Source organism: Mycteria americana, unplaced genomic scaffold (assembly GCF_035582795.1).
Source record: "Mycteria americana isolate JAX WOST 10 ecotype Jacksonville Zoo and Gardens unplaced genomic scaffold, USCA_MyAme_1.0 Scaffold_46, whole genome shotgun sequence".
NCBI lineage: Eukaryota > Metazoa > Chordata > Aves > Ciconiiformes > Ciconiidae > Mycteria > Mycteria americana.
Window position 1 is genome coordinate 285,816 of NW_027445633.1, and position 22,391 is coordinate 308,206.

The 22,391-nt window shown below is 53.8% G+C and overlaps 1 long non-coding RNA gene across 1 annotated transcript; it reads left to right on the plus strand.

Moving 5' to 3' along the window:
* The first annotated feature begins 19,038 nt into the window (after positions 1-19,038).
* LOC142403922 (uncharacterized) lies at positions 19,039-19,889 on the plus strand. Its single transcript, XR_012773703.1, has 3 exons — positions 19,039-19,101; positions 19,398-19,457; positions 19,747-19,889. It is a non-coding gene; the product is annotated as an uncharacterized LOC142403922 (long non-coding RNA).
* Positions 19,890-22,391: the final 2,502 nt, after the last annotated feature.

Here is a 22,391-nt window from a genome sequence, read left to right on the forward strand (position 1 = left end):
AGGCACATCACACCAGGGTCTCCACTCATGGCCCTATACTCTCAACCCCTGGCAGTTCTCTTCTCCCCTGTCCTCTCCCCACCTCCACCCGTGATCATATGAAGAAAACCCCACACCACTGATGTCCACAGTCTGGCTGGATTGCAGCCTTACCTCACCCAGGGACCTTCTCAGAGGTACCTTGTGTTCCTGGAGATTGGCACAAGGTGCTGCAGAGTCCCCTCAGGCAGCAGACTGCTCTCTTGCAAGGCTGGCATGGCCCAGGCCTGTTTTCCTCTGGCCTTGGGGACTGCAGGGTTTGTTGTCTTCACGAGCATCTCATCTCATCCTTACGTTGCCACCTGCCATCCTTCCCAGCATGTCTTTGCTCTGAAGCAAAGCCTTTGCATACATGGGGTCCTGGGTGCTTGGTTCCAGTTTTCTCCATGAGAAGTCTTTGCTGAGCTGCTGCAACCCAAATGTGCACCAATGCCCTCAGCCTGGGACACAGCCAGGAGGGTCGGGAGCCCCTTAGTCCATGACAGAGCTTCTGAGGGAACCACTGTGGTGACGTGGTGGGACAGGTAGCACAGCTTTGGGTACTGTGATGTACAGGCTCTTTAGGAGACTCTGGAGGTGGCTGAGGAAATGTCATATGGAAACGTCTCATGATCTTCCTAAGCACCTTCCTTGGCCATAGGCCAGCTGGTAAGTGGGAGATGGAAAGGGGCTCAGCAGCAGCGATCCCTGTCTGGCTGGGTCTGCTTCTCACCCTTCCCAGCATGGCCACTGCAGGGTCACCCCATGGCCCCAGGGCACCACAGCCCCCTCGCTCTGCAGAGCAGCACCGCCAGCTCAGGGCCCCGTGGGGAGTATGGTCAGGGGTGCAGGAACGGCCAGCCAGGCCAGCATGGAGACACTCACCTGGGGAAAGGCTCTCAGGGGAGAAGGGATGTCCAGGGAGAAGAGCAGGGCACCATGGCCGTGGAGGGGAGAAATAAAAAGAGCATCCCGTTCCTGTGTGTCCAGCTGGGGCAGGCTGCTGTGCTTCTGGGGCAGCCGCAGCTACAAGAGGAGCCCCAGGGCCAGGACCCTAATGCTGTCCTGGGGAGCAGGACTGGACCAGGGAGGAAGCAGGCTGCTGGTGGTGGGGACCTCCTGAGCATGACAGCAGGAGGGACACTGTCACAGACCTGCAGCTTGCCATTAACATCCCCTGGACAACCACCACTGCGATGTGCTGCCTTGCACCTAGGTCCCCGTGTCCGTTCCTCATGCCGTGGGTTCCTCGAGTCGAGTGCAGAGCAGGGTGATGCAGCGCGGGGCTGCGGTGCCTCCCACCCTCTGGGAATGGCAGCAGGAAGCCAGACAGACACTAAGACTGCTGCAATGCACTGCCCCTGCGTGTGCAAGGGAAGGACTCCAGCCTCTGACCATCCCTGTGTGTGCGAGCAGTGAGTGAGGCCAGCTCACGTGTGGACACCTCACACAGCCCTGACAAGGCTCTGCTGGACTCCAAGAGCAAAGCCCACCATCCCAGTCGCATTGATCTCACCTGCCCCAGGTTGCTGTCTGCTAGGTCAGGAACCTGTCTACTAGGTCCATGTCTACCAGGTCACCCTCCCCTGTTTTTTTCGGTCATTCTATGCAACACCAACAAAAAAATGCATCTTACCCTGAAATGAAATTCTTGATTTTGTATTGGAAAAAAAATAAAAAGTAAAAATGATTAAAAAAGAACCATCCCAATGTGACCCCAAAGCCATTTATTCTCCAGGCTGAACTAGCTGATCAAGTGGACACATCCATTGGAGAAAACCATCTCCATGGAAATGATCTCCTCTGGAGGGGTTTTCTGTGCTGTTGGCTATAAAGTGGTGTAAGACTCCCCTGGTCAGACTCAGTCATACAGTTGTTAAAAAATGGGGCCTAAATTATCTGTATAAATATAGAGGTATGCAGCCCAGTGACATGACACAGTCCTTGTCTACCTTCCCATTCGTACTTCTCAAACGTGAGCTTTCTGTCCAGGCTCTGAGTGTGAACCCAAGCGCAGAAAGCACAAACAGACTTTTTCTTTCTGCAAATGAAAAATAGCCATCTGCACATGATATGTTCTTTTATTCCTAATGGTTGAGCTATCCAGCCCTTCAGACAGATAGTTCTATTCTGCTTCCACAGCTTTATAGCCAACAGCACAAATAACCCCTCCAGGGGAGACTGTCTCCAAGGACATGGTTTTCTCCAATGGAAGTGTCCATTGCTTTCAGAAAAGTCCTAAGGAGGGATGAGCCTAAGAAATCTGCCTTTTAGATAAAGGCGTCCTTCAGTGGCTACAAAGGAAGCAGAAATTACTCCCTTACATCTACACATTGCAGGTGTTCAAATCGAATCCTAGTCAACATTTTAATGAGTAGAAAGAGTCATTCTGTCTTCTTTGATCTTTGAGCTTACCTGCTTCATCATGCTAGCCCCGTGCTGGAGCTCATTCTCACGTTTAGCTCTCTTACCCACTAAGCAGGTGCTCATGTTGGGGTTTGAAGAAGGAGAAGGACAACATCCTTGACAGAGGAGGAAACAGCCCCGAGAGGCTGAATCGTGACTGAACCCCGGGACGGTAGCTAAGGAAGGCTTGCACTGAGCTCAGGAGAGTGGCTTGTGAAAGTCGGTGATGGCTGACATTCACTGGGTCACCAAGGAGATGGGATTCTGGGATCCCTGGCTCCTGAAGTTCTGAAGACTCAATGCACATACCCGTCACACACATAATGGGACTAATACTGGCAAAGCCAGGGATAGCGAGACCTACCCCAAGTGCTGCCTTCCATCATGGCCACATGCCCCAGAGAAGAATCACTCCCTTGGGATTAAGAAGTCACTTCTTTCCCTTTGCACTCTGCTGCTAGGCTTTAGAGGTGTCATTTCCCAATCACGCAGAAACTAGCAGGCAAAAGAAGACCAGAAAAGTGCTTTGGGAGTGGGATGCCTAATGCGTCATCTCTCCCATGTCAATGTTCTAGGACTCAGTTATCTGTTCATGAAGGTAAAGTCTAAAAAGCTCAGTCACATTGTGATGCAGAAGTTTGTAGTTCTTAATGGAGGGCTTTTAAAGCACCATTAAACATGGTGCTCAACTGGAAGTGTTAGCCATCAGTACTAAGGCTGGCTTCTGTGATTTTCACATGCAGACAGCAGCCCCAAAAACCAGAGAAACACACAAAGATGAGAAGGGATAGATTTCACTGCTTCTTCCTAAAAGGTGATTTTTGCCTCTGCCTCTTGCCACAGAGTCCAGAGATCAGACTCAAATGAAGGAACACATCGGAAGTTCCCCAGTGCCACAGGAAGCTGATGCCCCATCTACCCAGTGCTGTTGTTTCCTTTAGGAAATGACAGAGGTATTCTTCTCTTTTTTCCTCAATATTTTTTTTTAATGATTTCAGTGCCTGGAAACACAGGAGGAGCCCTGATAATTCATATGCACGATTCCAAAAAAAGCAGATGGACATTACTCATGCATTCATCTTAGAAGCACAGTGTGAATAGAGTGAATTGTCCTAGGGAATTGCCTCGCGCTCTGCTCTCACTAGAAAATCAAAACTAAAAGCCTGACAAGGTGACACTAAGATGCTTGTTTGGCCACCCCACTTTTGCTGCCTCTGTACCCAAATTTCTTGGTCTGTTGCTTTTTTTACATGACATTACCATGGGAATCTCAGCCTGATACGATGTTAAGGTGGTAGTTAGACAGGTGTTGGTATTTCTACACCAATTAGGGTTAGGGCTGGGATTAGGTTAGGGTGAGGGTTAGTGTCAGGGTTTGCCATATGGTTTATTGGCCTTGTGGCAGAAGATTGTCACCACCTCACTGGTCACACCACTCCAGTGAACCTTGTTCTTGCCTGTGGATCAGGGTCTCTGACAAGGCACTTTGGCTAAGCTAGCCCAGTGCTTTGAAGTTACTGAGAGGTTCACCACCCCATTCCGTATGTTGCAATTAATAGATCAGGTTTTTCCAGTACCCTCAGATGAGGATGTCCTCATCCTGCTGGACCAGCTGATGAAGTATAGACTGGAGAAGTACACGGTGAGGTGGACTGAAGACTGGCTGAACTGCTGGGATCAAGGGGTTGTGTCTGTGGCATGAAGTTCAGCCCGAGTCCAGTAAACAGCGGGGTACCCCAGGGTCAACAGTGAGTCCAGTTCTCTTCAACACCTTCATTAATGATCTGGATGACGGGGCAGAGTGCAGTCTCAGCACGTCTGATGATGATACGGAACTGGGAGGAATGACTGGTGTGCTGCTGTTTGGAGGGACCTGGAGAGGCTGGAGAAACTGGCTGAAAGGAACCTCAGGTTCATCCAAGGGAAGTGCAAAGTCCTGCTCCGGTACCATGTAGCCAACAGCAACAGCTCCGGTAGCCAAGAGCACAAATAACCCCTCCAGGGGTGACTATCTCCAAGGGCATGGTTTTCTCCAATGGAAGTGTCCGTTTCTTTCAGAAAAGTCCTAAGGAGGGATGAGCCTAAGAAATCTGCCTTTTAGATAAAGGCGTCCTTCAGTGGCTACAAAGGAAGCAGAAATTACTCCCTTACATCTACACATTGCAGGTGTTCAAACTGCATCCATCCCAAACCAACACCGGTACCATGCCCCAGGATATGTTGGGGCTGACTGGCTAGAGGGAAACTGCAGAGAAGGACCTGGGACACCAAGCTGAACAGGAGCCGGGGCTGTGGATTAGCCCCAGTCGGCAATTAAGTACCACACAGCCGCTCGCTCAGCCTGCCCCCGCACTGGGATGGGGGAGAGAATCGGAAGAGGAAAAGTAAGAAAAATCGTGGGATGACATAAGAACAGTTTAATAATTGGAACAACAACAACGAAAAAAAGTAATGAGAAGGCAAACAACAAAAGAGCGAGAGAGGAACAAAACCCAGGAAAAAACAAGTGATAGAACCGCTCACCACCCACCGACTGATGCCCAGCCCGTCCCTGAGCAGTGATCACTGTCCCCCGGCCAACTCCCCCAGTTTATATACTGAGCATGATGTTATATGGTATGGAATAGCCCTTTGGCCAGTTTGGATCAACTCTCTTGGCTGTGCCCCCTCCCAGTTTCTTGTGCACCTGGCAGAGCAGGGTTAGCTGAGAAGTCCCCGACTGGTGTAAACATTACTTAGCAACCACTAAAACATCAGTGTGCTAACAACATTATTCTCATCCTAAATGCAAAACACAGCGCTATGCCAGCTACTAGGAAGAAAATTAACTCTATCCCAGATGAAACTAGGACAAAAGAAGCTGTGAAAAGGTCCTCCTGAAAGGGCCAGAACAGTGGGGAAACCCCAGAAGCTGTGTGAGGGCACAGCTAGGGGCCTCCCAAAGGTTCTCCTGGAGGGCTGCAAAACCAGGAGGGCCAAAGGCAGACAAATGGGATGGATCTAGGTGGGATGCTTTGAGAGGGAGCAGTGTGGCAACCATGAAGAAAGCTGCAGTGTGGGAGGGAAAAGAGAGCAATGCCAAGATCCCCGAAGGAAATCCACTGTCCATCTGGTGCCCTGACCCACCTCCCCAGAGTTACCTTAGTCCTACGAGGCAGACTCTGTGGTCCCACAGAACTCGCCTGCTTGCTGCCGGCCCCCCACTGACTGAGGAAGGAACGGGCATATGATGGTGCCGGCGAGGAAGAAGCCCCTTCTCCAATTTTCACATCAGAGTGCCTGGAGAAAGACTGCTCTCTGTTTAGGGCTGTTCTTGCAGCCTCCTCTGGGGTTCAGGTATTTTCTTGGAGCGGTTTCTACAACAGACAGAAGACATAACCAAGACTACAAATGCGAAATTCGATTGGCGTCTTCCCACCAGATCTGCCCCTGTCGGAGCAAGACCTCATCTTTATATCCCCTACGGCCTCCATTTCACACAATCATGGAATCATAAAATGGTTTGGGTTGGAAGGAACATTAAATATCATCTAGTGCCATCTCCCCTGCCATAGGCAGGGATATCTTCCACTAGATCAGGATGCTCAAAGCCACTTCCAACCTGGCCTTGAACAATTCCAGTGAGGGAGAATCCAAAGTTCTCTGGGCAACCTCTTCCAGGGTCTCACCACCCTCACAGTAAAGAATTTCTTCCTAATAGCTAATCTAAATCTACCCCCCATCAGTTTAAAACCATTAGCCCTGTGCTGGATGTACTCAACCCCTTTACAAAATTAGCAGTAGATTGGTTCAGGCTCCAAAGGAGGTGAAGGCCTGAGCCGTAGCCAGGCCAAGAACTCCTCTAGTTCAAATCTGTTCTCTTAAAACCCATAAAGGAGCAGAGTGACACAGTGAGCATCGATGCCTGTGAGCTTGGAACACGGATCATGCGATTAACACATAAATAGTGGGTGGCTTTTCCAAGACTCATTTATCAAGGAACACAGAAAGCTGTGGGTACAAGGACTCTCATGCATACCTTTCCCATCACATGTCATTTGACTACGAGCCAACCGCTTTATTCCATAACTGTGACAGCCTCAGTGAGCCTTCTCTGAGCTCTCCCTGCTAGGCAGTGTGGCTGCACGGCGGTGATCTCCCCTTGAGCTGGGACACCTCTCAAGCCTGCTCCTCGAGGCAGAGAGACCTCTTACCAACGGCAGATCTTTGCTAGGTGACCAATAGCATGCTGAATTAATATTCATGAAACATTACTAATCCAGGTAGCTATTAAATATTAATTACTATAAACTTTGTATAGGTAATTCCAGTAGACATAAACCCTCATCCAAGTCTGAGACTAAGATTGGACCTGGCCGCACCTAAGCTACATCAAGCTACCTTAGCTACATTTGTCTGGAGCAGAAGTCTTATGAGGAGCGGCTGAGGGAGCTGGGATTGTTTAGCCCGGAGAAAAGGAGGCTGAGGGGAGACCTTATTGCTCTCTACAACTCCCTGAAAGGAGGTTGTAGAGAGGTGGGGGTCGGTCTCTTCTCCCAGGTAACAAGTGATAGGACAAGAGGAAATGGTCTCAAGTTGCGCCAGGGGAGGTTTAGACTGGATATTAGGAAATTTTTCTTCACTGAAAGGGTTATCAAGCATTGGAACAGGCTGCCCAGGGAAGTGGTTGAGTCGCCATCCCTGGAGGTATTTAAAGGAAGTTTGGATGAGGTGCTTAGGGACATCATATAGTGGTGGTCTTGGCAGTGTTAGGTTTATGGTTGGACTCGATGATCTTAAAGGTCTTTTGCAACCTATACGATTCTGTGATTCTGTGATCAGGAGTTTCGAAAAAAAAGGGGTCCACTCTGAACCTTGTGACTCATCCAGAAGGTCTTCCTTACAATTTTTTTTTCTGGTTTCTCTGTGAATCATTCCAACTCGATTCTCACTTGATATTCCTTTGTATGTGTTATCTATGCAGTAATTAATAAAATGAACCTTGCCATCAAACATACTGAGCCATGGTAAACCACTGTTAAACATTTTTAATTTTCATCAGATTTATTGAACCCTGTCAAATTATTCTTCTACCTCAATACAACACATTGATGCTTCTCTCTTTGCAGTGAGGGGCATTCCACACTTTCACGACACTCCAGCACAGGCCAACACACTCCTGGAGGTACCGGGGAGGAGCCTCGGGGAGCTACCAGACATGGACCTGCCTTCCACATGAAGAAAACTCCTCAACAACTTACCTGGGAGGATTATTGGGCTACTACCCAAGACATCAGATGTCTCCAGAAGGAGTGAATACACTCTTGGTGATGCCTAGGAGGACTCCTGGGGAGCTGCCAGTCATGCAGCTGCCTCTAAAATGGAGAAAAATAACTACATACCTAGGAGGAGTTTGGGGCTGCTACCCATGACTTCAGCTGTCTCCAGATGAAGCCAAAACACTCTTGGAGATGCCTGAGAGGAGTCTAGAGAGATATTGGCCATTGACCTGCCTTCAACATGAAGAAAGCTCTTCATGTAACTAACTAGGAGGACTCTGGGGCTGCTACCAGAGCCTTCAGCTATATCCAAGGAAGGCCAAAAAGCTCCTAAGCTGCCTGGGAGGAGTCCCAGAAAACTACATGGCATGGACCGTCCCCCAGCACTGACAAAACTCGTTGGGTGGAGCCCCTGGAGGAGTCTGGGGCTGCTACCTGTGAAATTCAGCTGTCTCCAGGGGAGGCCAAAACTCACCTGGAGCTGCCTGGTAGGAATCCCGGGGTGCCACTGGCCTTGACCCACCTCCAACATCTTACCAAATGTTACATGTTACTGTAATGTAATGTCATGTACTGTAATGTAATGTTATGTAACATTACTGTAACATTACTGTAACTTAATGTAACATTACTGTAATGTCATGTTAATGTAATGTAAATGTTACATGTTACTTCCAGTAGCTCCCTTAGAGAAGTCTGGGGCTGCTACCTGGGAATTCACGCGTCTCCAGAGAAATGAGTATGTTCCTGGGAATGCCTGAGAGGAGCCCCAGGGACCTACCAGGCATGGACCTGCCTCCAACATGAAGAATATTCTTCAGGTAACTACCTAGGAGTCAAATGCACTTTCTACCCAGGACATCGGCTGTCTCCAGGGAAGGGCAAATCACTCCTGGAGCTGCCTTGGAGGACGACCAGCAAGGTACAGAGCATGGACCTGCTTCCAACATCGACAAAACACCTTGGCTATCAACCTTAGAGGAGTCTGGGGCTGCTACCTGGGAATTCCTCCGTCTCCTGAAAAGGCCAAAACACTCTTGCAGATGCCTGGGAGGAGTCCCATGGAGCAACCTGGCATGCACCTGAGTCCTACAGGAAGAAAAGTTTTCAGGTAATTATATCAAGGAGGAGTCTGTGGCTGCTACGCAGGAAATTCAGCCATTTGCAGGGAATGTCAAAATGCTCCCAATTTGCCTTGGAGGAGCCCCAGCAAGGTACAGAGCATGGGCCTGCCTCCAACATTGGTAAAACTCCTTGGGTGGACTCTTTGGAGGAGTCTGGGGCTGCTACCTGTGAAATTCCACTGTCTCCAGGGCAGGCCAAAACATTCCGGAGCTGCCTGGGAGGAGCTGAAAGGAGCTACGGGGCATGGACATGCCCCCAGTATACACAATGCTCTTTGGGTAACAACTCTGGAAAAGTCTGGGGCTGCTACCTGGAAATTCACCTGTCTGAAGAGATAACCCATATACTCCTGGAGATGCCTTGGAGGAGCCCCAGAGAGCTACTGGGCATGGACCTGACTCCAGCATACACAAAACACCTTGGGTAGCCACCTTGGAAAACGCTGGGACAGCTCCCTGCGACATTCAGCTGTCTGCATGGGAGGCCAAAACATTCGGCACATTCCTTGGAGGATTCCTGAGGAGCTATCGGGCATGGACCTGCCTCCAACACAAAGAAAACTCTTCAACTAACTTAACTAGGAAAATGGTGATGCTGCTACCTGGGACTTTCGCTGTCTGTAAAGAAAATGAAAATGCTACAGCAGATGTATGGGAAAAGTCCTGACGCGACAACAGGAATGGACCTGCCCCCAACATACACAATGCTCCCTGGGTAGGTACCTGAGAAGATTCTGGAGCTGCTACCTGGGAATGCACTTGTCTCCAGAGGAAACCAAAAGACTCTGGGAAATTCCTGGGAGGACTTCCACAGAGCTATCGGGCATGGACCTGCCACCAACATACACCAAACTCTTTGGCTGTCTCCCCTGGTGGAGTCTGGGGCTGCTACCCAGGACTTCAGCGCCCTCCACAGCAGGACAGAACACTTTGGAGATGCCTGTGAGGAGCCCTGGGGAGCTACAGGACATGGACCTGCTTCCCATTTCTATCAGGAATCAATGAGAGAGGATCATTCAATAGCATGGCAGCAGCCAAGAAGAGCAGCCATCAATCGTATCGCAACAACCGATCTTTCAGCAAGAGTCAATAGAACAGCAACAACCAAGTAGGTGTATACTACTGCAGGTGACTACAACCTTATCATGAGGGAGGGAACTTCTGCTTGAAATAGCAGCAGATCTACTGATGAGAGACTGCCTATATGGAGATATAATGCTGGTATAAAGTGAATGAGACAGATTTCAGAAAGGGCCAAAGCATCCCAGAGGAGAGGACAAACCCATCCCAAGGGGACCCAGCCACCCCACAGCTGGGCGGATAAACTGAACCAACTCCAAAACAGAGCCCAAATGTGGAACAACACCGTAACAGACAGAGCCTCACTTCAGAGATGACCTGGAGGTGTCTGGGTTCTCGGTACCTCGCTGTGCTGCAAAGCGCCCGGCTGCACGTTTCAAGGATGCTTCTGGTCGCCAGGCTCACAGGTCCCGGGCTCACAGGAACATTCTTCTGCTCAGTCATTTCCCCTCCTACCCAGTCGCCTTTATGGCTGCTCACACCTGCCTGCTCCTGCCCTATCAGCTCCTCAGACACCTCTGACCTCACAAGCACATGCAAAAGCCAGGGGACTGCTCCTGCCCTATCAGCTCCTCACACACCTCTGACCTCACAACCACCTGCACAGCAGCAGCGTCCTCACTCCCAACACCACGCCTTTTTCCCCTCTGTCTCCATCTCTGTCTCCCGTCTCCCCCTGCTCTCCTCTCTCCCAGGCACCTTTCTCACCCACTCCACCACCTCCCAATGCCTCTGCCTCTCTCTCTGTTTGAGTGGCACTTGCTACCTTGGAACCATTGTCCCAGCCACGTCACCTGCATCTCCTTCTCTTCTCCCTCTGCTCTCATCCTGACTACGCCAGCTCCTAATGCACTTTTTCACCTCATGGGCCATCTTGTGAGGCCTCCCTTCTGCTGTTAAATCTTGTTCCTGCAAGAGAAGTGACAACCAGCCCGTGTCCCCTCTCTGTCATCTTACCTGCATCTTCCTGAGCTGGACACCTGCTGGGAACTGTCACCATCAGCCCCGGCTCTCATTAAAGTCTTCTCCTGGCACAGGCCCAGCTCTGCTGTGCTTGCTGTGTGCCATGCTTCCTGAAGGACAACAGCAACACTCAAAGTTACTCCTGGGCAACGTCCTGCTGGGAAGAGCTGATTTCAAGGCAGCTTGGCAGCAGACCCTGAGGCCGTGCCAGGGGTGGCCACATCTGGATCCTTCCAGCAGGGTTTTGGAAAGTCCATTCCCAGCTGTGAGCGCCAGGCCAAGGGCACGGGGGACAAACAGCCCCCACCCCCAAGGGCCCCAGGCCCCAGCTGGCCTCTGTCCCCAAACTACTCCAACTTCCAAACAGGCTCTCCCTCTATCTGCATTTTCTCCAGTTTTGAGAAGAGAATCTGCATACTTCCAGATTCAGCAGTCTGACTAAGACTATTAGAGGGCGATTTGGGCTTAAATTCCAGAACAAAAGAATTTCCATTACACAATCTCAGCCACTACCTCCATGATCATCTTGTCAGAGACCCATGAACACTGCGTTGTAAAAAATCTAACTGCTAATTAAAATTATCTTCTCTTCCCCAAATACTGTTTCCCTCAAATCCTCAGACTACCACAGTAAGAATCATACTATTATTCTGTAGTTACACATGAGAACCTCCAAAGCTCCTGTCAGTACATAAACACACACCACCCTGCAGGAGGACAGGACAACACAGGGTCAGCCAGTGTGACTGTCAGTGCCACAAGAGGTCCCTGTGTCCAGAAACACTCTGTAAGTCCCTGATCCAATGAGAGCAAGGGGTTTTTATTTTTTCCTTCCCTAATAAATTGAGGCCATTCTAGGGGTCTTTAAAGATTTTGACCTTAAAATGGCAACAATTCAGGCACAGGGGATGGTTCTGGTCACTTGGTTTAGTCTTCTCATAAAACCTGAGGCATGTGTTTTAGCAATTCCTAAACTATTTTTCTCTTTTCTTCACATTCCTCCCCCAAGAGAGAAAAAAAGCCAATGACTAGCAGCATCAGGACATTTCAAATGCTCTGCTAATACATGCGCTTTCCAATAAGCTTGCCACAGGCATAGCTGCAGCGAGCTGGAAGCTGCAAGGCACACACCAGCAGTGTGCAACGAGGAATGGCCAGTGCACATCAGCACCCTCATTAGGACAGACGGCCATGGCTGAAGACAAGTCTGCTCGCTCAGGACGCTGAACCTCCCCTGCACCCACACCCAGCCCTGACCAAAAGGGGACACAGAGAGACGCAGAGTGACTGGCCAGAATCGGCGTTTGGCTCAGGGGGCGTGCAGGGCAACGGGGACCCAGACCAACTGAGAACAAGTCCCCATGGTCACCTTTTCCTCCTTTTCCCCTTCCAGGTGACGCTGGTCAAGCCCCAGGCACCTGCAGCCATTAGCTGTACACAGCTCCCCTGATGCTGGATATGTGATACACATTTAAATAAAACAACGCACCCCCAGAGATTCTGTTTGTTCACCTTGAGCTGAGGGGAAGCTGCGTGTGTGGGTGAGGAAGATCTGCTTTCCTCATTTATTTTTTATGCCTCAGCAAAATCACTGCAATGTTCGGACTAGAGGACAGCACTGAAATCAAAAGGGTAAGCAACCAAGAAGGCTCCAAATGCACATTTCCACCTGATTCCCTTAAACAAAACAGACCTTGGATCCTGATTGCTCACTTCAGCCTGGAATAGCCCCATTCCTCATCCAAAAGCTGCTGTGTGCCTGGCTGAGGACAGGCACAATCCATGCAGCGAGCAATCTGAGCTCAACCCTGCACTTTCTGGGGTCAACTTTCCTTGGAAAACTTCTTCCCTGGGTTGTTTTAAAACCTGTAACTGCAAGAAAACATCCCTGACGGGCTGATGGGAACTTCCTGGCTGTGGGAAAACCATCCACCCTCGGCATCCCCATTTCCCAAGAGCCGGCAGCACAGCCTGGCTGGGGGGAACGGCACGAATCAGAGCTGGGGGCTGAGAGGGGAGCACAAGCATCTGCCAAGGGAGCTGCGTCCAGCCAGGAGCACTCCCCACGGGCTTCTCGGACAACAAAGCCCCGGTGTGTGCTCCCACCAGGAGGGAGAAACAACTTCCAACATTTCCCTCATTGCCCAGGGATTCCCAGGGCCATCAAGAGCTACCTCTCCGTGGCACCGCACAGTTCTGCTACTGATGGTCTGCAGGGTCAATTTTCTTATGTTAAATGCCACACACCTCCTTTGTGTGCAAGGGCGGGGCAGCACATACCATATAAGGCCATATGGCCCCACCCCTCCCTTGTGAGCTCAGACTAGGACATACCATATAAGGCCGTATGGCCACCCCCCCCCCCCCCCCACTGTGAGCTCGAGGCAGGACACACCTATAAGGCCACACTCGCCCACCCCAGCCATCTCTGCTTCTGCACAGTGAAGGGAGGTAGCGGCTGCAGCAGGGTCAGGGGTCTGTCACCCCTCACAGACCCAGGCAACGCAGCCGTTGGTGACCTTTGGCAGCAGCATTTGCTGGCCGACGCCATGACACGGGGTGTTGCAGGCCAGGGGCCTGTGCCATGCAGCCACCCCTCGCCCCGCCGGCGCCCAGCACAAGGCCCCGGCAGCCTTGCACAGAAGGAGAAGCAGAGGAGGGAGCTGGAAGCACTACGGGCTGAGCTGGAGGAAGAGCGGCTCCGCACCCAAGAGCTGCGCCGCTGCTTCGCTGCCAAAACCCGGGAGCTGAAGGTGGCTTTGGAGAGGGAGCAGCAGCTCCTGGCAGACCGGCTGCAATCCCAGTGGGAGCAGCAACATGCTCTGGAGGTGCGGCGGCTGCAGGAGCTGAACCAGCGGCAGCGGGAGGCAGAGACCTGCCAGCTGCTGCGCTGGAAGGAGGCCGAGCTCCGCGAGGGACAGGAGCTGCTACGGCGGGAGTGCACCGCTGCCGTTCGCCAGGCACGGGACCTGCAGCAGCAGCTGGCTGAGGAGATGGTGAGGCCCACCAGGAGCGGCAGGGAGGCCCAAAGCAAGCTCCAGGATGTCCTCAGCAGGCTACCCTGGGAGACAGATGGCTACCAGCCTGCCTGCATCCGCCACCTCCAGAACCAGCTGCAGCTGGAGAGGAGACTCTTCACCAAATACATCCTGCAGGTGTTCAAGGGCAAGCTGCCTGCCTCCCCAGGCATGGCCCAGCCCAAAGGGCTTTCTGAGCTCCAGGGTCACCAGGAGACGCAGAGCTCCTGCTCCTCAGGCAGAAATGGCCCCCAGGCCCTGGTGGCACTACAGGAAAGACTGCCGGACAGCCACAGCACAGGGCAGCAAACAACATGCAAGGCTGTGGCAGGTGCTCAGCTCCAGATGCCAGAGAGGGAAGACATGGTGCTGCTCGGCAGCAAACGCAGCCAGCTCCTGGAGCACAACACCCGCCTGAAGCAAGTTCTGCAAGCCCTGGAGAGGCAACAGAGTGCCCTTGAGAGGGAGAGCCACCTCCTGGAACAGGCAGGCTCCCCAGAAGCATGCAAGGAGGCAGAGAGGCTGCAGCAGAAAATTACTAAACTAGCTGCCCTGGCCTCGCAGCTGGGAGAAAGATCCAGGCAACTGCAGGAGACCATCAACTGCCTGATCAACACTCATATTGATTAAATCTTTTGGTTACGATCTCTCTGTGTGATCTTACTCTCTATCCTGTGTGTATGTGAACTGAAAGGACTGTGTGCCTGCTGCTGGGGGACAAGGTGCCACCATCCCCCCCATTGGCAATGGCGGACTCACAGTTGAGGATGGCAGCCCTCTTGCAGGGCCGGGTGCTGGCAGCGGCGGGCAAGAGGGGTGCAGAGGTGGCACAAGGCGGCCTCACTGTCGCACACCTTGTGGAGGTAGCGGCAGGTCTGGCCCAGTCTCAGCAGGTCAGGCAGCGTCAGCAAGGAGATGATGTGCAGTAGCTGTGGGGAGAGAGGGGGAGAGCATCAGCCCTGGGACCTCCCCTGCTTTCAGGGCAAGACCCCAGCCCCACCATCCCCCCCTACTCAGGGAGGAGACACTGCATGGTGGCCATGTCCTGCCCCTCCTCACCACCCTGCAGGCTGCTGCAGGGCCCTTGGGCTGCAGGGAGGGGATGTGGGGAGGTGATGGCGGGCAGCTCCATGGCATGCAATCACCCCCCACCCATTCTCAGCCACCCCACCGCCATCCCACTGCCCTCACCATCCCGTCCTCATCACTGCCAGTTAGAGGCTAGCGGCAATGGCGGCGACAAGCCCTGTGGCCCATGGCTGCCGTCTAGTGGCACGGCCACAGGATACTGACTCTGTGGGAGCTGGCAGCTCCCATGCAGATGGGGGGTTCAGGAACATGGGGGTGGCTGGGGGGGGGGGGGGGGGGGGGGGAGAGGACAGAGGGGGGAGGGGTGGAAGGCAGGAAGAGGGTCCCCGGGCCTGGGCCGGGGGCTGCTCAGCCTCGGGGCAGGCCCCACATCCGCCATGTTGAAGCTCAGCCTGGCTGCCGACAGAGCCCGCCACCTTCTCCCATCGGTCTTTGCCGGCATAGGTCGGGAGGGCTGTCAGTCTCCTCCCCTGAGGTGATGCTGCCTCTGATTGGCCCCCAGGTGGTCAGGCTGCTGTGCTGCTGTGCCTGCCCTGCACCTGAGGTGATGACCTCCGATTGGCCGCCTGGTCTGTGACTCTTCCCTCATTTGGCCACACCCTCCCCTGAGGTGATGCTGCCTCTGATTGGCCCCCAGATGGTCATGCTGCCCTGGAGTGTGCCCGCCCTTCACCTGACATGTGACCTCTGATTGCCATATGGGCTGCCACTCTGCCCTGGTTTGGGGCCCGCCCTTCCCTGAGGTGATACTCTCTCTTATTGGCAGCCTGAGGGGTCACTCAGCATGGGCTCACTCTCTTATTGGCTGCCTCTCGGTCTGGAGTGTGGGGGTTCAGGGCAGTTGTAGGTCCTGGTCTATGTATCTCCCAGTGTGGATGGGCTGGGGGGAGCCCTGGAGACCTCACTGCCCACGGGCCCCGCCATGGCCCAGTTCACCAGTCCTGGGCCCAAGTGCTCAGCCCCAGGGACAACCCCACAGCCAGGGTCAGAGCGGTTCCTGCTGCTGCCCCGAGGGTCGCCAGCCCCCAGTCAGCCCTGAGCCACAGAGCGGGTATCTGAGCTGGGATGAGATGGAAGAGGCTGGAAAACCGTTCATCGAGAGGAGGCGATGGAAGAAGGTACAGTGTGTGTGGCACCTGGGGTTAACTGACACCCTCAGTTTCGTATCTGGATCGGTGCTGTACTTGCACAGGGACTAAGCCCCAGTTCAGAGCAGAAATTGTTGTTACTGGGTATTTTTCATCCCTACACAATTCTGCATCACTATGGAATTTACCAGCCATGGACTCTGGGCCCGTCCTGTAGTGACATCACAGCAGGCATTCAGAAAAAAAAAGGGTGCTTTTCCAAAATGCTACAGAAGGCAACAGCTGGCTGTAGGCAGGTGGGAATACACAGAAATGGGCAGTGTCCCTCAGCATGAGGAACAGTGATGTGGGTACAGCCGTAGCGTGACAGTTCTCATGGCCTTGAGCAGCACAGCAGGAATTTTCAGGCAGCACGGCCGGCTGCCAGGGCTGTGTGAACAGCTCCTGCCGAGCGTGGAGATGGGCAGGGGAGAGGACAGTGCTGTTGCTGTTGGTGTGTAGCAGGGGACAGTCGGTGGAAGCTGCACTCAGGACATGTAATGAGGAGCTGTCGTCTTAGTACTCGTAGAGACTGACAATTCCAGGGAGCGAAGCCGTGGGGCGACAGACTGCAGCTCCCAGCATGCCATGGGGATGGCCAAGCGCTGCTCAAGCTGCTCACTGGAAGAGCAAAAGGCTGCAGGAGGAGTTGTGCTGTGCTCCATCTGCAGCCAGAAATCTGCAGCGCAATATAGTGAGATTAATGCAAGGGCCAGGACCGGAGGGCAGGAATCGCTCTTCTCAGGAGTGTCTTCTGCTCGAACAAAACCCAGGCCTCTTCTCCCCGCTCCTTGGAGGCCTCTCTTCCCCTCAAATTGCTGAGAGATGACCTGCGCCGTGGAGGCTTCCAGCTGAGGAAGCTGTGAAATGTATATCCTTAGGGAGCTGCGCGCATGCGGCTGACTAGGGCTCGGAGCCCTCCTTGCGGTCCATGGGCTTTTGCTTGTGTAAGGTGGGGCATGGGATGGGCGAGGGACTTTCTCCTCCTTTTGGCAGCAGCAGGAGGGGCTGTTACTCCTGTCAGGGTTAGGTTGTTATCCCTCTTTTTAGGGTCCAACCCCCTCCTTTTAGGGTCCAAAGCCTCGTTTTTATGCCCAGAAGCCTCATTTTTAGTCAGGCTGGGCTTCCCTTAAAAGCGATCCCCTTACAATGGTGGGGCACTTTGTGACCCGTGGGTCTCTCTGGCAGTGGCAGCTGATTGAGTTGCTGTGTGTGAACAAGCTCCTGTCCGTCTGCCAGCCACAAGCAGGGCTGCTCCCTGTGTTCTGTACATGCAAAGTGCATTGACGCCCCTGAAATGGATTGCCTTTTACTCGACAAGTAAAAGGGGGGCAGGGGCTTGGCACAAGCACCGCTCTGGGAGACACAGCCCGTTCCCATCTGCTCTGGACACAGGGGGAATCTTAGCCAGTCAGCACAAACAGGACGGGTCCAGACCTTCCCTTTACAGCCTCAGTGTGGTTTGAAGTGTTTTTGAAAACAGAGATATGTGAAACAAGGAAATAGTCATGTGACCTGTTTCTTCTAATGAACACATTTACTATCTCTCGGGCATTTTTAATAGCTACAAGATAAGAGAAAGCGCAAATGAGTGGGACCATCCTTTTCTGCTCCAGTATTAATGTCTGAATCATTGAAGAATCAGAGTTATCGCAGACCAACAAAACCCTTGGTTGGTGAGGTTCGATCCCTCCTCTGTCCTCTCCAGGTGTCGTGGTTGAACCCCAGCCAGCAACTAAGCCCCACACAGCCACTCACTCACTGTCCCTCAGTGGGATGGGGGAGAGAATCAGCAGGGTAAAAGTGAGAAAACTCGTGGGTTGAGCTAAAGGCAGTTTAATGGGTAAAGCAAAAGCTGTGCACGCAAGCAAAACAAAACAAGGAATTCATTCACTACTTCCCGTGGGCAGGCAGGTGTGCAGCCATCCCCAGGAAAGCAGGGCTTCAACATGCATAATGGTTACCTGGGAAGGCAAATGCCATCACTCCAAACATCCCCCCTTTCCTTCTTCTTTCCCCAGCTTTTATTGCTAAGTGTGATGTCATATGGTATGGGATATCCCTTTGGTCAGTTGGGGTCAGCTGTCCCAGCTGTGTCCCCTCCCAACTTCTTGTGCACCCCCAGCCTACTCGCTGGTGAGGCGGTGAGAGAAGCAGAAAAGGCCTTGGCGCTGTGCAAGCACTGCTCAGCAAGAACGAAAACATCCCTGTGTTATCAACACTGTTTCCAGCACAAATCCAAAACACAGCCCCGTGCTAGCTACTGTGAAGAAAACGAACTCTATCCCAGCCAGAACCAGCACACCAGTTGGGGAGCACTGCAGGTCTGCCTGACTACAGCAGCCAGTCACACACAGGCGGTACAGGCAGGGCAACAGGTTTCTTGTCCTGCTGCAGGCTGCACGGAGCAGGTACAGGGCTGCTGGACTGGGACCCCCAGTTGTCCCTGGCTCATTTTCAGCTGCACCTTCTGTCCCTCCTTTCCCCTTTTGTCCTGATACTCTACATTCCGATCTTTTGTCTGGTACAGTTTCCCTTTATGGTCTCGCCAGTTTCACCCCAGGCCAACCAGTTTTCTCCTTTCATGGTTTGCCATCTCCAACAGTTTCTCACTTTCTAAAGCGGTGAGTTGTACTTCAAGCCAGGGCTGATGAAGCCAAAAAGGAATGAGAGCTTCTATAAGCAATGAGATGGCAGACACCATAAAAAAATGCCTATCCTCTCCACTGCCCACCTTAGAAATCTCGAGAAATATCTGAATGCACAACCAAGGAGCAGCTTAGAAGCTGTTCAAATCAGGCGGGCTTGGTTGGGATCCCAGTGAGATACAGTGGGAAGGAGGGCACTGGTAGGAGGGACTGGTCCTGGTGGCTGGGGAGGGCTTCTACCAGCCCTGTGCCCTTGTGCTCTCTCCAGGTACTGCGCGACCGCAGCAGGGTGGAAGAATATGTGTGTCAGAGCCTGCCGTACCTGAAGGACGCTCAGGCCAGCTTGCGAGAGGCGGCCATCAGGTTCATCGGTGAGCCACAGCCCCTGGGGTCCCTCTTCTGGCAGCCTGGCCCCATTCCCCGCCGCCGCACTGGCAGCAAGGGGCAGCCCTGTGGCTGCCGGAGCCCCGCTGCCCCGAGGAGGGCCCACCCCGCAGGTGGGCTCGCTGGGAGCCTTGCTCAGTCCCACGGCCCTCGGGTACTGTCCTTCCCTGGGGTCAGCCCCACTGAGGGGGAGGAGGGTGTGCGGCCGTGCTGGCAGCCCCAGGGGCCGTGCTGCTGGGAGCGTGCTGGGGAGCAGGAGGTCTGACGGGAGCTCTGTGCCTAGGGCTGGCCGCACAGCACCTGAGGAACCTAAGGAAGGAGGAGCGGTGGGATATCTGCAACGGTGAGTAGGGGCAGTGCTGTGCTGGCCGGGGCTGGTGGGGCAGGGGACAGAGGCTGGGCAGGGTGCTGCCGTGCCTGGCCCTGCTCCAGGAAAAGGCTTCAGGGGCCGGGGAACATGTCAGGGGCACACGGGGCATTCCTGAGCAGCAGCTTCCAGCTGGTCTGTTTGTCTCCCCTGCTCCTCCTGGCCAGGGACAGAGATGGGTGGGGCTGGCATGGTCTGGAGGGGACTCCCGGGGGTCTCTGCAGGCAGTGGGGGTTCACGGCTGCTTTGCTTCCTTCTGTTGCAGCCATCCTGCCCTTGGGGAAAGACCCCGAACTCTCCATCAGCTCCCTGTCAGCTCAGGCCATCTACGTCCTGGCATCTCGGGACCTAACATCAAGATGGAGCCTGCGGTGGCTGTGCTGCTGGCTCGGCTGAGCCTTCGGGAAGTGAAATTGGACCCCTGGAAAAGGGCCGTATTCGAATGATTTTTTTTTTTTTTGTCCTTCCCATGGGGACGGCCCTGCGTGTGCTGAGCAGACAGCGTCATTCCCGGCCTCTGCCGCTGCCTGCAGGACAGCACAGCCGGACCCAGGGTGTCCTTGCACCACAGGCCCAGCTGCCCCGCTAGACCACAGCACCGGAGGGGAGGAGGAGAGAAGCTTTAGCCCACCCTGCCCCTCCGGAAACACCTCGGGGCACGGAAAGGCACCCGCGCTCTGCCAAGCGGGCGAGTCGGCATTAGTCCCGGCATCAAAATCCTAGCCCATGCTTTCAGTGCCCAAAGCCCCTGTTTTGGGGCCAAAATCATCATTTTTGGGGTCCCAGCCTGTCTTTTATGACCCAGAGCCTTTCCTTAGGGCCCAGCGTTTCATTGGAGGGTCTGAACCCTAAAGGCGGAGCTGGTCGCCTGGCAACGTCCACCCAGAAGCCTATGGGGAGTCAGTAGAAACGGTACAGCCAATCGCCTTTGAGGAGGCAGGGCAAGGCAGGTGATTGACTGTAATCAGACAGCCAATCAGAGGAACCATCACCTCAGGGAAGGGCGGGCAGTGGTGGGGCAGGGGAGTGACCCCCTGCGGCAGCCAATGAGAGAGAAAGTATCACCTCAGTGGAGGGTGGGTCCCAAACCAGGACACAGTGACAGCCCAGGCGGCCAATCAAAGGCCATCACCTCAGGTGCAGGGCGGGCACAGCAGCACAGCAGCCTGACCACCTGGGGGCCAATCAGAGGCAGCATCACCTCAGGGGAGGAGACTGACAGCCCTCCCGACCTATGCCGGCAAAGACCGATGGGAGAAGGTGGCGGGCTCTGCCGGCGGCCAGGCTGAGCTTCAACATGGCGGATGTGGGGCCTGCCCCGAGGCTGAGCAGCCCCCGGCCCAGGCCCGGGGACCCTCTTCCTCCCTTCCTCCTCTCCCCTCTCTCTCCGCTCTCTCCCCTCCCCCTGCCCCAGCCACCCCCATGTTCCTGAACCCCCCGTCTGCATGGGAGCTGCCGGCTCACAGAGTCAGTATCCCATGGCCGTGCCACTAGACGGCAGCCATGGGCCACAGGGCTTCTTGCCACCATTGCTGCTGGCATCCAACTGGCAGTGATGAGGATGTGATGGTGAGGGCAGCGGGATGGCGGTGGGGTGTATGAGGATGGGTGGGGGCTGATGCTTGCCATGGGGCTGCCCACCATCACTTCACCCATGTCCCCTGCCCACAGCCCAAGGGCCCTGCAGCAGCCTGCAGGGTGGTGAGGAGGGGGAGAATGTGGCTGCCATGCAGCGTCTCCTCCCTGAGATGGTGGGTTGAGTAGGGGGGGATGGTGGGGCTGGGGTCCCCCCCTGAAAGCAGGGGAGGTTCCTTTCTTCTCAGTTCCTTTCATCTTTAATTGCGTGCCTATGCTGTTCCTTTTTTCCACCTTTTCTTTCTCCCTGCTTGCCCCCAGTTCCATTCTCCATTAAAGGTAATGATGATTTGGCTTTCTGGACAGATCCCAGGGGAGGTAGCTACAGGCTATAAGTGTAGGCTGGTCTATCCCTTCCGAGCTGTAGGCTACAGACTGGATAGACAGGGGCTACAAGTAGAGTTACTGTTACTCCAAGTAAGCAGCAGGTCCTCTTAGGAGAAGCCGATATGGAGTCTTTCAAAAGGGCGTTTGTAAGTGCTGTGAACTGGGGCCTTGTGACAGTGACGGTAAGGTCATCAGCCTGCAGCTCTGCAGCAGGTAAAACTACCACTGAAAGAGTTTTGATGGCGGATGCTGCTGTGTGCCTTTCATTTTGAGTACTCATTTCATGGAGCTAGAATTATTTCTTTGCAATTAAGTGGCGGGGACCTTCTTGCACTGGTCTTCTCTTTCTGGAGCCCCTCCTGCCATCCTTTGTCATCCAGAGTTTCCCCTGTGTTCCTGAGAGGAGCGATGGCCGAAATGGGGAACGAATCCTGTGAGTAATGGCTTCACCAGCTGGCTTGGATTTTGTGAATGCCCAAAGGCAACGGACGTGGCTGGTGCTCCATCCCTGAATGTTGATGCGCTGGCAACCTAGAGTGACTTCTGGGGTGTTTCCTGATAGCACCCAGACTTACCCAGGTGTTCTCTGTTCGACACAGACCTGAAAAATGCCTTACAAATGTCTGGTGGGAACACAAGAGAGCTTGGTGGTGGGTGGGAAGTGGAAGGGACCATGTCCTTCTGGGGAGGCCATGGCAGCGGTGTCCCTGTAGGTGCTGGCTTTAAGCTGGCCAAGCACGCATTATCCTCTCTGCACCGTTGACGTCCTCTCATCCCTCTTCCTTTTGCCCACCCTCAATACCCGTCTGAGTCCTGGGCTGGTGGGTTGTATTGTATTCATTACGGGTGACCCTGCAGACCATCGGTAGCAGAACAGTGTGGTGCCACAGAGAGGTAGCTCTTGATGGCCCCGGGAATCCCTGGGCAATGAGGGAAATGTTGGAAGTT